A 15,263-nucleotide genomic window follows, 5' to 3' on the forward strand; every position below is an offset into this window, starting at 1 on the left:
ATACACTGAGTACTTACAGAGAGGGCATGGATATGGCACTTTCGTAGGTACGGTTCCCACAGACCGTTCACCCACTGATCTTGCCATACGCCCCCGAGAGGGAGGCGTCCGTCGTGATCACCTCTCTGCGTGATGGGGGAGGCCCCATTTGCACACCCAACCGTAGAAAATCGTCATGCCACCAACAGGTGACGGAAAGGAGACAGCTCCCCGAGACCCGTACAAGGGTTCGCCGATTGCGAACCGCAGACAGGCGAAGTGCAATTAGCCACCGCTGAAAGGGACACAAGTGAAGTAGACCCAGTTTTAAAAAAACAAATGTAAGGCATTCTGTGCCCCATGAGGACATCTCGTAGCGCGCGATGAATCACTTCTCTCCTGACATCGGTGAGGGAGGCACGCATTGTTCATGAGTCCAGGTGCATACACCGTAAAATTCCAAACTGGCTTACCTGTTCGACAACTCAGCCGAAGTGACAGTAAAATCCGACAGTAATGTTTAACATGCGAGGGGACCCTGGAAACCAACAGGTACCAAATCCAATATTAATGCAACCAATCTTGGAACAGCTAAGTGGGGAGAAATTGCCAAGCCCAAGTAAGCTGCACAGCAGAACGAAGTTCTCACCAAGCGGGAATGAAAAAGAGAAAGATCATGACGTTGTGATATGCTTTATATTAGACTATTAGACATCATGAGGTCATGAGAAGACAACTAATTAATAAGTTCTTGTAGCCAATGTGCAAACATATTTCCAGTCTGTTTACGCCTCTGGCGGTCTGAAGGTATGAAATAGAAGTCATTTTGAATTTTGATCATCAGAATGACTTTTAAACAAACCTGATCTCACGAATTTCCGTGGCATAGTCACAGAATTTTTTGCCAATTTTTCCGTGGCATTCTCACGGATCTCCGCATATTTCCATGGCCCTGCCACGGACTTTCTTTTCCGTGGCATTGTCACGGATTGGTTACTCAACTCTTTTGTCCTATTTTCTTACCATTGTCGCTTCGGTTTAGGGTTAGATTTACATAAAATGACATCCCTACCCAAACTCTAACCCCAACGCCAGGCGACAATTGATTAAAGTTTAGAAATTATAAAAGAATACATCAGGAAAAAATAGTATAAACCAATACTTAAACAGGGTTTCCACGGGGTTGTAAAAGGTAGTAAAAGGTAGTAAATTAAATTATGCCAAATTAAGGCCAGTAAAAAGTAGTAAAAAGTAGTAAGCGTCATCTGACGAGGTAGTAAATTTCGATTGCCTTTTGTAATGTTATGATGCCTGGAAATTAGTTCAAATCACCTGCATATCTGGGCAAATAATCAAAGATCTTTCGTCTCTGGGATGTGATCAAAGCCTGGAGTGGAGCCAAATCACGTTCCTCTCTCCGCTGTAAGCGTTCTGTAATCACTACGGACCGGATCCACTCCGGGTTTTCTGACTGTATCACGTTAAGCTGAGGTAAAACTTTTTCAGCTAGCATGGTCAAACTTATAATGCAGGAAGGCTCCGATGTTTTGAAGATCGATAAAGGTGTAAAAGACGATTGACTTGGCTTAGCGAAATGATGAAGATTGGCAAGCCTTTCATTTGCGTGGGCTAAGAAAACCAAACAGGTAATTGCGTGTCTTTGCACAGTATGACTAACGTAAGAGGTCCTGTATTTTGGGGGTAAATGATTTCTCACGTTACTGATCATCCGCGGCACGCTTTTTAATGCTATGCCGATATAGCCAGTGGCTGGTACAACGGATTTGTTTAACTCATGGGTAAACTTCATGTGGCGCCACAACAACCAAAAGGCAGATGACATCCAAATCCCTTGAGAGCGATTGACGAGGAATCATAAGAGGAGACTGCTTCCGAAACGCTCTCGCGGGACTTTGATGTCATCCACCTGTCGGTTCTTGCAGTTGCATTTACGTGTGGTCACAAAAACGTAACATTTGTACATATATTTAAGCACAACCGTTTAAAAACAAGTGATTTTAAGCCATTCAAACACAAACAACAGTGCGTCCGCAGTTTCTGTGTCAGAAGAGCATGCAAGCCGCGCATTCGTTTCTCATTGAGCTTGTGTTGTACGTATTTTTGCCGCTTTATTGGCCTTAAATAACAAATATGCCTCAAAAATCCCGTCTTTGCAAATATCCTCATATAAACACAACCATTTAGGTCTTAGGAGAAAGTAAACAGCAGAAACATTGCGCATAAACTAGCACATCAGCGCTGCCTCTATTGTAACATAATAATTTGTTGAGAAATGTACAGTCATTCAATTAACAACTGTCACTATGGTTACAGACATCCTGTGCGAATTCTACACGAGTTTGACTCGAGTAACTCGTTCAGGGTTTATATTCATACATAACGTTACTGTATTAGAGCTGTGACTGTAAACTGTTGTGTGAACAGAACAGATTTGTGTATGTGTACTGAATAATATGATATAAAAAAGTTGTATTTGTTCACCTTAGTAAATGCATTATATAACATGAACAAACAATGAAAAATATAGAGTATATAATCATTAATTAATTCTTGTTTATGTCATTACAGTAATTGACAGTAGTTCATGGTGCATTCACTAATGTTAACAGTTTCAACTTTGATAAAAAAATTATTAGTAAATGCTAAAATAAATACATTTACAATTAATAAATAATTAATAAAAGATTCATTAAAGGTGGTGATATTCATGTTTTCTTTTTATACAGTATAGTGAGTTATTTAGCTGTTTCGCCTTAATCTGAAATGCCCTGCAAACTACAGCTACCTATATATGCCACAGGAGACTTTAATATAGAATTAATGTAAAAAAAATCTCCCCTTAAAATGCTATTGGTCTCGCCTACATAAAGTGTTAGGTAAAGGAATATGACTTGGCCTGAAAAATATTTCAGTCAGAAGAATTTTTTTCACTTTAATTCTTTTTTGTATGTTATATATGTCAAAATCTGTGTAAATAATAGAAAGGTCGCTGATTAACACTTGCAATTCAGTGTCGTGATGGTTTTAAAAAATATTCTGAAGGTAGTAAAAAAGGTAGTAAAAAGTAGTAAATTTAACTTAAGGATTTCTGTATAAACCCTGCTTAAAGTGAATTACTAACGCAAACACCAAATCTAACCCTAAACCGAAACGACAATGGTTTGAAAATAGGAAAAAGCAGTTGATTAACCAATCCGTGAGAATTCCACGGAAAAGAAAGTCTGTGGCAGGGCCAAGGAAATATGCAGAGATCCGTGAGAATGCCACGGAAAAATGAGCAAAAAATTCTGTGACTATCGCACGGAACTTTGTGAGATCATGTTGTTTAAACATGCTTTTCTTGAAGTGAAAAAAAATTCTTTATGCCTTAAAATTGCTTGAATATGTTTACCATCTTAGACTAATTGATCCAGTCAGTTAACACATTGATGTGATTAGTTACAACATGCTTGTCACAGCAGATTTTTGGGGCGGTTTCAAAACGGGTATTTTTTATATTATTTGACACGGTCTTTGGTAAACTACAGTTTTAAGATAAAGATCTTCAGCAATAGTGTTGATTTGATAAATTTGAACATGGTTTGTCAGAAAGCATTTACATTTAAGCAAATATATAACACCACATAGACATGCAAACAACATTAACCCTTGTGGGTTGTTCAAATTCACTTTCGGGATGTTCGTGTACAAAAACGGCCACTAAATTAAACGGCTGTAAACATGTATCAGATACATTTGTTTTCTATTTTTTTCATAAATCTCTTAATCAACCTCAGAACTGATCAAAACTACCAAATGTTTACAAAATTTCCATGATTTTAACTCTTTAATTGCCAAGTTCATAAGTGGTGTCACTGATTTGGGGGGAAAAACACACAAATTGACAGATTTTCAATATAAAAAGTGATTGTGGACTGGATTTTTTTAACCTTTCTCAGTCTAGGGCATGCCAAGGATTGGTAAAAACATTGGCTTTAAAGCCTTTTTAGTTTTTGTGCAGCATCAGTTTTTATTTTTTTCTCCCTAATTAGTTGTTTGTGGGTTTTTTGCCCCATTGACTTCCATTATAATTACATTTTTTGATGGCAAATCAATGAAAACTTATTATCATGCATTCTTGATTGTTGGCTGTTTTTCCTTTTGCTAAGGGGTAAAATAAAGCAATAAGCCCCAAGAAGCAGTGGGTTACCAGTGCACTTTATAACAGCTAAAATACGGTTACTTCATATGCAAAGCAGAATTTCATAAAATAAAACACAAATAAGTTGTAATTATATTAGTACAAATATTACTCTTCCGCCAAACAAAGTAGTTCCTCAGAATCAAGTGTGGCTGAAACAGGGCAGTTCTCAAGCAACACAGACGCAGCAAAGACACAATGAAAATATGATTTAAGACTCTAGTGTTTATTGTTATAAATCAACATTCATATAACTTATACATTAACATTTATATTGTGCAACTGTTTTTTTAAGTTGCCACCCAGTTTTAGTTTAATGCCTTACAGAATAATTATCTTCTTTAAATAAACATAAAATATCAAATGAAAGAACAGACCCTCCGCTTAAAAAACCCTGTTTCATCCTACCTTCATTTGTTCTCTTATCACCTCTCAAATTTTCAGCTAAAAGCTGAGATAATTAAATTTTTGTGAATAACTTTTGTAAGAGATCGGATTCAGAGCCTGATCAAAACTTACACAGTGTTTTTAGTGTTGAGTGAATGCATCAGTGTTTAAGTTGGGTAAGATCGCCACCCAGTGGATAGCAGAAATATGAATTTGAGGTAGAAACTCCTCAGGGAACGTTTTCTCTTTGTTGACGAGATGACTCAACAATATTTATTGACATTTATTTGGATATTGCCATTAATTGTGCAAATATAGACAAATTAAAAATATGATTAAAGACTGCGGGGTTTATTTTCATAAATCAGTACGCAGCAACAGTGGCGCAGTGATAATTATGTAATGCGGTCTGAACCGTGGGTTTACCGGGGTATTTTATCACGGCTTAGAACTCGTTTCAACCAATCAGAAAAAAGAACCAGAACTGCGCGTTTTATAATTTGTCATTTTTACTGTTGATAACCATTTGGCATCATTAACCCTGTAGTAGGCCTGTGCAAAAAACAGAGCTTGATTTCTGGCTTGTACATTAAGTTATATGGAATATAACAGCATATTAGAGACAGAGAGAGAGAGAGAGAGAGAGAGTGTGTTTGTGTGTGTGTGTGCATGCATGCGAGCCTGTGTGAAAAAATCTTCTCTGCCTCAGATTTATGAACATTTATTATGAACCAAAATGCAAAAACAACTTCAAATAAATTGAACAATGAAGCAATAGTAGAGTATGGATGGAGAACTAAGCAATCAAACTAACTTTTAGTGTGTATGTGTGCACGTGTGTGTGTTTAGTCTTTCCAGCAGGACTTGCAGCATATTACTTGGTGCTCTCTGCAAGTGTGTCCACCACAACAGATGCAAGTGCTGACTGTTCTTTTTTTTTGTTCTGTGCACCACTTGTATGTTCCCCTTTTTATTCCTGAGCTGCTGTTGCCTGCCGGTGTCTGTGGCTTTGTGTCTAGAGGGACAGATACAGGCTGAATCTCTCTCATCAGTGCAGGGAGGTGATTCTCAAAACTAACCCTACACACACGTGCACACACACACAGAGACACACAATAATATGCTGTTATACTCCATATAACTCAATGTACAAGCCAGAAATTAGGCTCTGCTTTTTGCACAGGCCTACTAAAGGGTTAATGGTGCCACATGGTGATCAAAAGTAAAAATGAAAATTTACCTATTAGCAAAAGGAAAAATCACCAACAATCAAGAATGCATGATAATAAGGTGTCATTGCTTTGCAATCAAACAATGTCGTCATAATGGAAGTCAATGAGGCAAAAAAGCCACAAACAACTAATAAGGGAGGAAAAAATAAAAACTGATGCTGCACAAAAACTAAAAATGCATCAAAGCCACTGTTTTTACCAATCTTTGGCATGCCCTAGACCAGTCCATAATCACCTTTTATATTGAAAATCTGTAATTTTGTGTGTGTGTGCACTGTTAGATGTCGCTGTAGATTTAGCAGTACTTTACTGTAAAAATCCACAGTACTATACTGTATGTGTACATTACAGTACAGTACTGCAGTTCATAATGCATTCTGGGTAAATTTGTTTGAGTGGGAAAATTTTACAGTATATTTTGGTCTTAATGTAACCTTGCTGTAGCCATTGCTGTAATGTGCCAGGTGTACTTGCAATAATCAGAGAAAGTGCGCCAGAGTCAAATCACACAGACAGCACAACTCCTGGCTGCAGCTGAAGGAGGACGATTGATTTCTGTCAGTTCGGTAAGTTTGAAATATTTCTGTTTCATGAAAACTTAATTTTTAGTTTAAGAATGTTGTCAATAGTTTGTCACAATATTGTTTTAAACGTGCAATGAGAGAGAAAAACGGTCGCCAACAAAGTTTCAATCTCCCCCAGAAAGTAAGCTTACACACAGATGTCTACCGCTGCTTTAACTCGCTTTACACCTTTTTTTAATGAATATAGGGTTGTTTTAACTAAATTATGAGGGTTTTGGTGAGTTTATATTGTGTTGAAAGTGTGGTGACAATGAAACTATTTTTAACGAAATGGACAAAGACAACCCGCCAGCGCGGTCTTGCGGTCCCAGCATAACGGTCGTTTATCTCTGCGTTTCATCCGTTCAGTTAGCGTCAGAGAAAAGTATTAAGTTCGACTGTTTGGCAAGGCTGACTCGTGGTTGTAAACAGACAGGACTTGACACGCCGTACACATCATACTGTAGTACCGCAGTCCTCCTCCACAGAAGTGAAAACAAGAAACCTCATATTTAACTGGATACATGCATCGATTTCATCGCAGCTTTAACTTCGACCAAATATCATTCAGACCTGGGCTCATCTTAATATCAGATGAACGTAAGGGATTGCCGCGCTTGTTGTTGTTATTATATTACGGTATATCAGCAAAAGCAGAGAATATCTTCTCTAAAGCGTTTTACACGTCCAGTAAGTTGTCAAATAACGTTACATTTTTATGGCATATTGTTTCCACCACTTCAGATGCATTACATGCAGTATATATAAGTTTCCAAAACACATCAAATCAATGCACGAAAAGAGAATGGGCTCCGCATTTACGTACCTTTGCCTTCTCGTCTCTGTCATCTGATCCTTCATCTCTGGATGTAAAATACGGTAGTCCATTATAACATCGTGTAGGAAACTGGCATCACCAGGATTGCTCAGATTTAGGCGATCATGTTTATCTTTAAAGTGAGCAGCTAGCTACTAACTTAAAAAACTTTGCGTGAAATAGCGTGTTACACCGCAGCCGGTCCGGGTTAAACATTAGGGGAAGTCTTTTTACCTTGTCACTATAAATCGCTATTTTCTGCACTAAACGAGACATTTTCAGATATTTTCTGTAGACAAGATGTTATAATTAAAAAAAGACTTATTTAGATATTTATATATAATATATAATATAACAACTAATATATATATATATTAGGATGCTGTCCATTGAGAAAAGAGTTTGTTCAGCGGTAAGTGAATCTTCTGTATTTTAGTGAAATTAGGTGTGGAACAGTAGAATAAGAGTAAAAGGTTTCAGAATAGGAGTAAATTCAAGGCTGAGTTTAATTTTTTAAGAATCTTTTTCTATCTTATATTTGTTGACTTAATGTTTATGATATTTCTAACAGGTTTCTGGATAGAATTAATTCCAAAGATGGGAAAAATATATATATATATATATGTGTTTTACAACTGACTTAACACTTACAGTAATATTTTATTTGTTAGCATAGCATGATATTAGATTTAAACACTTAATACATTTTTAAATCAATCACTTTGTCTCTGTTTACATTAGTTAATGCACAATGAACATTATCAAATATTATTAATGTTGTAAAATATATTGTTCATTGTTAGTTCATATTAGCTACAGTAAGGCATTACCAAATGTTAAGGAATAAACTATTGTAGTAAAGTATTACAAAATTTTCTTTTTCCATTTCCTTTACAATGTCTACTTATTTCTATGGCTAACAGATTTTGTAACATTTGTATTTTTTACAGTCTTACCATTGCTTGTAAGCTGGATTGGGTAAAATGGATCATCTTTAAAGGCACCAGGCAAGTACATGATGTACAGTTACAAGTCATGTATTTTTTTGACTGCAATATTAAATGCTTTCACGTCACATGTAAAAGTGCACAGGAATGTGGCTAATCACTTTTTATTTGTAGTTTACATGAGTGTCCTTGCACTTTATCAGGAGTTAAGGCAGATGTGGAGGCACAACGGGTGATACCAGACACACACCAAGCACATTATGTTCGGTAAGTTTGTACTTTACCACTACAGCTTCTTTAAATACCCATGTATACACTCATTCACAATTCCCACACACAACACTGTAACACGACCATACACAACATGTACACAATTGTCTTAGTTTGCCATGTAGAAATATACAAACAGAAATATTCAGACTTTGTTTTTTAAGAAATTTAATTTAATAATTGTATTTATTTAGCAGAGGTGTCCCTGGACTTTATTGACAAAAGATTTTGTTTTCAGAATAAAAAGTTAGTGTCCAAATCAGTAACAATTGTACTTTCTGTTCAGGACATTCAATCATGACAGGATCCAGGTGGATGCTGTCCATTGAGAAAAGAGTTTGTTCAGCGGTAAGTGAATCTTCTGTATTTTAGTGAAATTAGGTGTGGAACAGTAGAATAAGAGTAAAAGGTTTCAGAATAGGAGTAAATTCAAGGCTGAGTTTAATTTTTTAAGAATCTTTTTCTATCTTATATTTGTTGACTTAATGTTTATGATATTTCTAACAGGTTTCTGGATAGAATTAATTCCAAAGATGGGAAAAAGTGCACATCCAGACAAGGAGCAAGCAAAAAGACAAGGAACTTGGTGCAGAGAAAAGCTGTGGCCATTAACCCCCATGTGAACAGCTTCATGCAGTCCCTGATTGAGTTCGAATGGACGACTTCAAAGTAAAGGCCACTGTGGTCTGTCTGCCACAGTTTAATGCATTTATTTTTAGTGTTAAATGAAATTCAAGTAGAATATTTAAAACTATGGGCCAGTGTTGTTTTTACCACAGTGAAATGTTACCTTTTAGTTGATGATGGACTTTAAACTGAAAACTTCAAACTATGGAACAGTGTTCTATTTGCCAGAGTTAAATATGTTACAGCAGGGGTCTCCAAACTTGTTTATACTTGTTGATTTTATTTTATGTTACTTTATTATATGTTTATTATTGTTTAAAATCTTGTTTTAAATATGTTTGTTTCAATTAAATGTTTTTTTTAAATAAAATTTTGATACAAACATTGCTTGGATTGCCTTTTAATTCATTATGTTTTAATTTAGCATTTTTACCATATTAATAACTATAGATTTAAACCTAAATCTCTAGCTATTTTATATAATATTATTGTATTAATTGTAATAAGTAATAAATAGTATTTATGGGTCAATATAGACATTACAGTAAATTACTGTAAAAATAGACTACTGTAATAAAATATTGTAAAATTACAGTACAGTACTGCTTTGTAACTATACAGTACTAGTTTGTGTACTGTAAATGGTATTACAGTACAGTACTGTAAAACCAAAATACAGTAACTTACTGGCAACCGTGCTGCCAGTACCGTACTGTAAAAATACAGGGAAATCGTTAACAGTGTGTTTTTTTTTTCATCAAATCAGTGACACCACTTATGAACTTGGCAATTAAAGAATTAAAATAATGGAAATTTTGTAAGCTTTTGGTAGTTTTGATCAGTACTGAGGGTGATTAACAGATTTATGGAAAAATTGGAAAAATATCTGATAAATTTTTACAGCCATTGGCTTTTTTGTACATGAACAACCTGAAGGGGTAGTAAATTTGCCCACTGTATATTGTTGAGTTTTTGAAAAATTTCAAAGCATTTTCTCAAAATATGTGTCAATATAAGATTTGTCACCAAAAATCATTCCATTTGCTGAAACAGAGAAAGTTGTGGCCAAAATTAAGACATAAAAAATCAAAAATGGCCTCAACAACCCATAATGGTTAAATTCTTGATTTTCATCGCATGGGAATTTTAAATAGATTTCAAGTAAGTGGCATTTTAACATGCTAAATGCCACTGCTAATACAAGTTTTTTTTTTATTCCTTAGAACCAGTAAGTAAATACTTCATTTATTATTAATTATTAATGCAGTTAGACATTTAAGATGGGGAAACACCATGCTAAAATCTTTACTGTGTGTTACTTGGATGTAAAGGATATTTAACTTCATTTAACTTAAATAATATTTTTGCAGAGAATACCAGACTTTGTGATATACCCAGATTAGCATCATCATCTCTCCAACATTTTTGCTTGCCTGTAAATAAACATGTTATTATTTTTGTTTACATTAATGTCTTACAGGTACATAGTGTAAAAGGAAGCGAATAAAAACCTTGACCAATATTAAGGGTCTAGGGGAATGTGGAAAATTTTAATGAAAATAAAATATGTCTGTTTTTGAACTGTCTATAATGGTCTGATCTGTAACTTTCTGGTTTGTTTCAGCCACCAAATTAGGCATTGCTGCATGGACTGTTAAGACAGCTGAGAGGAAAATTGGTGTACAGTATTGTTCAAAATAATAGCAGTACAATGTGACTAACCAGAATAATCAAGGTTTTTAGTATATTTTTTATTGCTACGTGGCAAACAAGTTACCAGTAGGTTCAGTAGATTCTCAGAAAACAAACAAAACCCAGCATTCATGATCTGCACGCTCTTAAGGCTGTGCAATTGGGCAATTAGTTGAAAGGGGTGTGTTCAAAAAAATAGCAGTGTCTACCTTTGACTGTACAAACTCAAAACTATTTTGTACAAACATTTTTTTTCTGGGATTTAGCAATCCTGTGAATCACTAAACTAACTAATATTTAGTTGTATGACCACAGTTTTTTAAAACTGCTTGACATCTGTGTGGCATGGAGTCAACCAACTTGTGGCACCTCTCAGCTGTTATTCCACTCCATGATTCTTTAACAACATTCCACAATTCATTCACATTTCTTGGTTTTGCTTCAGAAACAGCATTTTTGATATCACCCCACAAGTTCTCAATTGGATTAAGGTCTGGAGATTGGGCTGGCCACTCCATAACATTAATTTTGTTGGTTTGGAACCAAGACTTTGCCCGTTTACTAAAGTGTGTTGGGTCATTGTCTTGTTGAAACAACCATTTCAAGGGCATGTCCTCTTCAGCATAGGGCAACATGACCTCTTCAAGTATTTTAACATATGCAAACTGATCCATGATCCCTGATATGCAATAAATAGGCCCAACACCATAGTAGGAGAAACATGCCCATATCATGATGCTTGCACCTCCATGCTTCACTGTCTTCACTGTGTACTGTGGCTTGAATTCAGAGTTTGGGGGTCGTCTCACAAACTGCCTGTGGCCCTTGGACCCAAAAAGAACAATTTTACTCTCATCAGTCCACAAAATGTTCCTCCATTTCTCTTTAGGCCAGTTGATGTGTTCTTTGGCAAAGTGTAACCTCTTCTGAACATGCCTTTTTTTTAACAGCGGGACTTTGCGGGGGATTCTTGAAAACAGATTAGCTTCACACAGACGTCTTCTAACTGTCACAGTACTTACAGGTAACTCCAGACTGTCTTTGATCATCCTGGAGGTGATCATTGGCTGAGCCTTTGCCATTCTGGTTATTCTTCTATCCATTTTGATGGTTGTCTTTCGTTTTATTCCACGTCTCTCTGGTTTTGCTCTCCATTTTAAGGCATTGGAGATCATTTTAGCTGAACAGCCTATCATTTTTTGCACCTCTTTATAGGTTTTCCCCTCTCCAATCAACTTTTTAATCAAAGTACGCTGTTCTTCTGAACAATGTCTTGAACGACCCATTTTCCTCAGCTTTCAAATGCATGTTCAACAAGTGTTGGCTTCATCCTTAAATAGGGGCCCCCTGATTCACACCTGTTTCTTCACAAAATTGATGACCTCAGTGATTGAATGCCACACTGCTATTTTTTTGAACACACCCCTTTCAACTAATTCAACTAATTGCCCAATTGCACAGTCTTAAGAGCGTGCATATCATGAATGCTGGGTCTCATTTGTTTTCTGAGAATCTACTGAACCTACTGGTAACTTGTTTGCCACGTAGCAATAAAAAAATATACTAAAAACCTTGATTATTCTGGTTAGTCACATTGTACTGCTATTATTTTGAACAATACTGTACCTCTGCCCAACCTCCATACTTGTACCAGAGATGGGGACTCGAGTTCGAGACTCGGACTCGAGTGCGACTTAAGTCGCACACACAGTGGCCGTTTCAAGGCAATGTCAAGGAAGGATCCTCGGAAGCCAGAATTTCGAGGATGCTACGTCTTTGACATCCGTCGAAGGGCTGTTCCATTGTCGAGGATACTCGCAATTGCAACCAAGGAAAGAATTTCTTCGTTCAAGAAATATCCCAGGAAAGGATGCATATGTGTATCCTTCACGCTCTTCGCTCGGTGAAATCACCCACAATCCTACAATCCTATGCCCGTAGGGACGAAAGCACACATTTTCATTGACGTAATGACGCAATGACGTGCACTTGCTTGCCTCTTCCATTTACATGTTCTCCAATTTCTAAAGAGGAGCCTTGCCTAGCCTCTGAAGGAAGTGACTTGTAAGGACTAGTCCTGCCAAGGAAGTATCCTTGACATTGAGAAACAGCCAGTGGTGGACCCGCGGTTTGGCTCGCATGCGATTTGCGGATTAATATGCAATTTAAATAGGGAAAGTTTATCATTAACGTGTTTCTAATGCTTGCAAATGTTAACATTCAAGTGATTTAAAACTATTTCACCACAAAAAGGCACTAAAGAGAGCAGATTTCTGTACGCACATGCATTTAAATGTGTTTTTATGTGTAGTGACTGTTTATGCTGCATCTTCTTCCTGAAGCACTGTTTGGAATTCCTCCTCTGCATGTGTATGAGCACGCGTTTAAGTGCCCTCAGTAGGGCATATATGGATAGAAGTGTTTCAAAAAGTAAGCGAACATAAAATCTTTCTGTTCTTGACAGGGCACATACACACAAAATGACCTCACAGTATTCTTTTTCTAATAAAACATTTGTTTATGTCTTAAAGGAATATTCCATTTTCTTTAAAGAAAAATCCAGATAATTTACTCACCACCATGTCATCCAAAATGTTGATGTCTTCCTTTGTTCAGTCGAGAAGAAATTATGTTTTTTGAGGAAAACATTGCAGGATTTTTCTCATTTTAATGAACTTTAATAGAGCCCAACATTTAATACTTAACTCAACACTTAACTGTTTTTTTCAACGGAGTTTCAAAGGACTCTAAACGATCCCAAACGAGGCATAAGGGTCTTATCTAGCAAAACGATTGTCATTTTTGACAATAAAAATAACAAATATACACTTTTAAAGCACAACTTCTCGTCTAAATCCGGTCCAGCGCGACCTAACGTAAATGCGTAGTGACGTAGGGAGGTCACGTGTTACATATATAAAACGCACATTTGCGGACCATTTTAAACAATAAACTGACTCAAAGACATTAATTAGTATCAGTTCACATACAACAACGTAGGAACGGTCCTCGTTCTCAACACTTGTAAACACTGGGGCGGAGTTTCGCGTTCGTCCTCTGTGACCTCTTGACGTCATGACGTATTGCGTGGGGTCGCGTTGGCGCATCACGACCGGATTTAAACGAGAAGTTGTGCTTTAAAAGTGTATATTTGTTATTTTTATTGTCAAAAATGACAATCGTTTTGCTAGATAAGACCCTTATGCCTCGTTTGGGATCATTAAGAGTCCTTTGAAACTCCGTTGAAAAAAACTGTAAAGTGTTGAGTTAAGTATTAAATGTTGGGCTCTATTAAAGTTCATTAAAATGAGACAAATCCTGCAATGTTTTCCTCAAAAAACATAATTTCTTCTCGACTGAACAAAGAAAGACATCAACATTTTGGATGACATGGTGGTGAGTAAATTATCTGGATTTTTCTTTTAAGAAAATTGAATATTCCTTTAAGTGTATGTATAGATTACAGTCAGAAACCAGTCTGTGCTTATTTGTTCCTAAAGAGACAGTAACCTCAATTAACCTACTTAAGTCTGTGTCATTATTGTTAATCAAACAACCCAAGACAAACAGAAAATCACTTCTGTTGCTCTAAAAATAATAATAATAATTAATTTGTACAATAAAGACAGTGTTATTAATCATTTAATTCAATTTCTGTATCTAATGCTAGATGCATAAAAGCTAAAGTTCATTATTTGATAACTATTTAACAAAAGAACTTGTATAGTTCGGTCAGAAATTTACAGGGATTCAAACACTGATGTTGTATTGTTAGTGTCAATTTGATGAGACAAAAATATGAATGGAGCTGTTTTTAGCAAATTTTTCTTAAAAAAAAAAGATTAAGAATGAATGTGTTTTAGATGGTAAATAAATATTAACCCCTCTCCCACAATTAGTATTGATAATTAATCAGTTGTTTGTTTATCAATTAGCTAGTCAAATGTGTTTAAGCATTAATGCTTGCTGGGTCATATGATGATTTATTACACTGCTCCCTGGTTCTGATTGGTCAGTCCCAACATTCCAAAATTTGTTATTCCCTGATAACAACTTCTAAAACTGATAACCAAGCCTCATCCATTGTTAACATATATGAGACTGTTATTTATAGATAATTAATCCAAACTGAATTCTCATCAATTGTTTGTCTCAGAGCATGCACACAGAAAGCTGTCAGCATGCAGGTGACTTTGAGTCCTCTGTTGAACTTTAAAAATCTTCACAGGTCCAGATAGATTTCATACATTAATTTCATGTATGTTTTGTGTATTTTCAAAATGCAAGCTACTGTAATGGCCACACAATGTTTAATATTTTATTTTGAGACATTTTAACTGAGGTATTTTGTATTTTTATTTTAAGTATATTGTCATGTATTTATGCCCATCTCTGATACTTTTAAAGAAAAATACTTGTATATTTAAATTGCAATATTCTATAGTGCAATTTCCCACACTACACATATTTATATTTAACATTTGTAAACTGTACAATATACTTTGCACATCTATAAATAATTATCATACTAACATCTTTGTTTATTTT

The 15,263-nt window shown here is 35.8% G+C and overlaps 1 long non-coding RNA gene across 1 annotated transcript; it reads left to right on the forward strand.

The window, feature by feature from the left end:
* The first annotated feature begins 6,115 nt into the window (after positions 1 to 6,115).
* LOC135730019 (uncharacterized) lies at positions 6,116 to 9,192 on the forward strand. The gene is made up of 5 exons (XR_010525841.2): positions 6,116 to 6,365; positions 8,130 to 8,186; positions 8,330 to 8,393; positions 8,683 to 8,744; positions 8,904 to 9,192. It is a non-coding gene; the product is annotated as an uncharacterized lncRNA (long non-coding RNA).
* The last annotated feature ends 6,071 nt before the right edge of the window (positions 9,193 to 15,263 follow it).

Source organism: Paramisgurnus dabryanus, chromosome 11 (genome assembly GCF_030506205.2).
Source record: "Paramisgurnus dabryanus chromosome 11, PD_genome_1.1, whole genome shotgun sequence".
Classification (NCBI taxonomy): Eukaryota; Metazoa; Chordata; class Actinopteri; order Cypriniformes; family Cobitidae; genus Paramisgurnus; species Paramisgurnus dabryanus.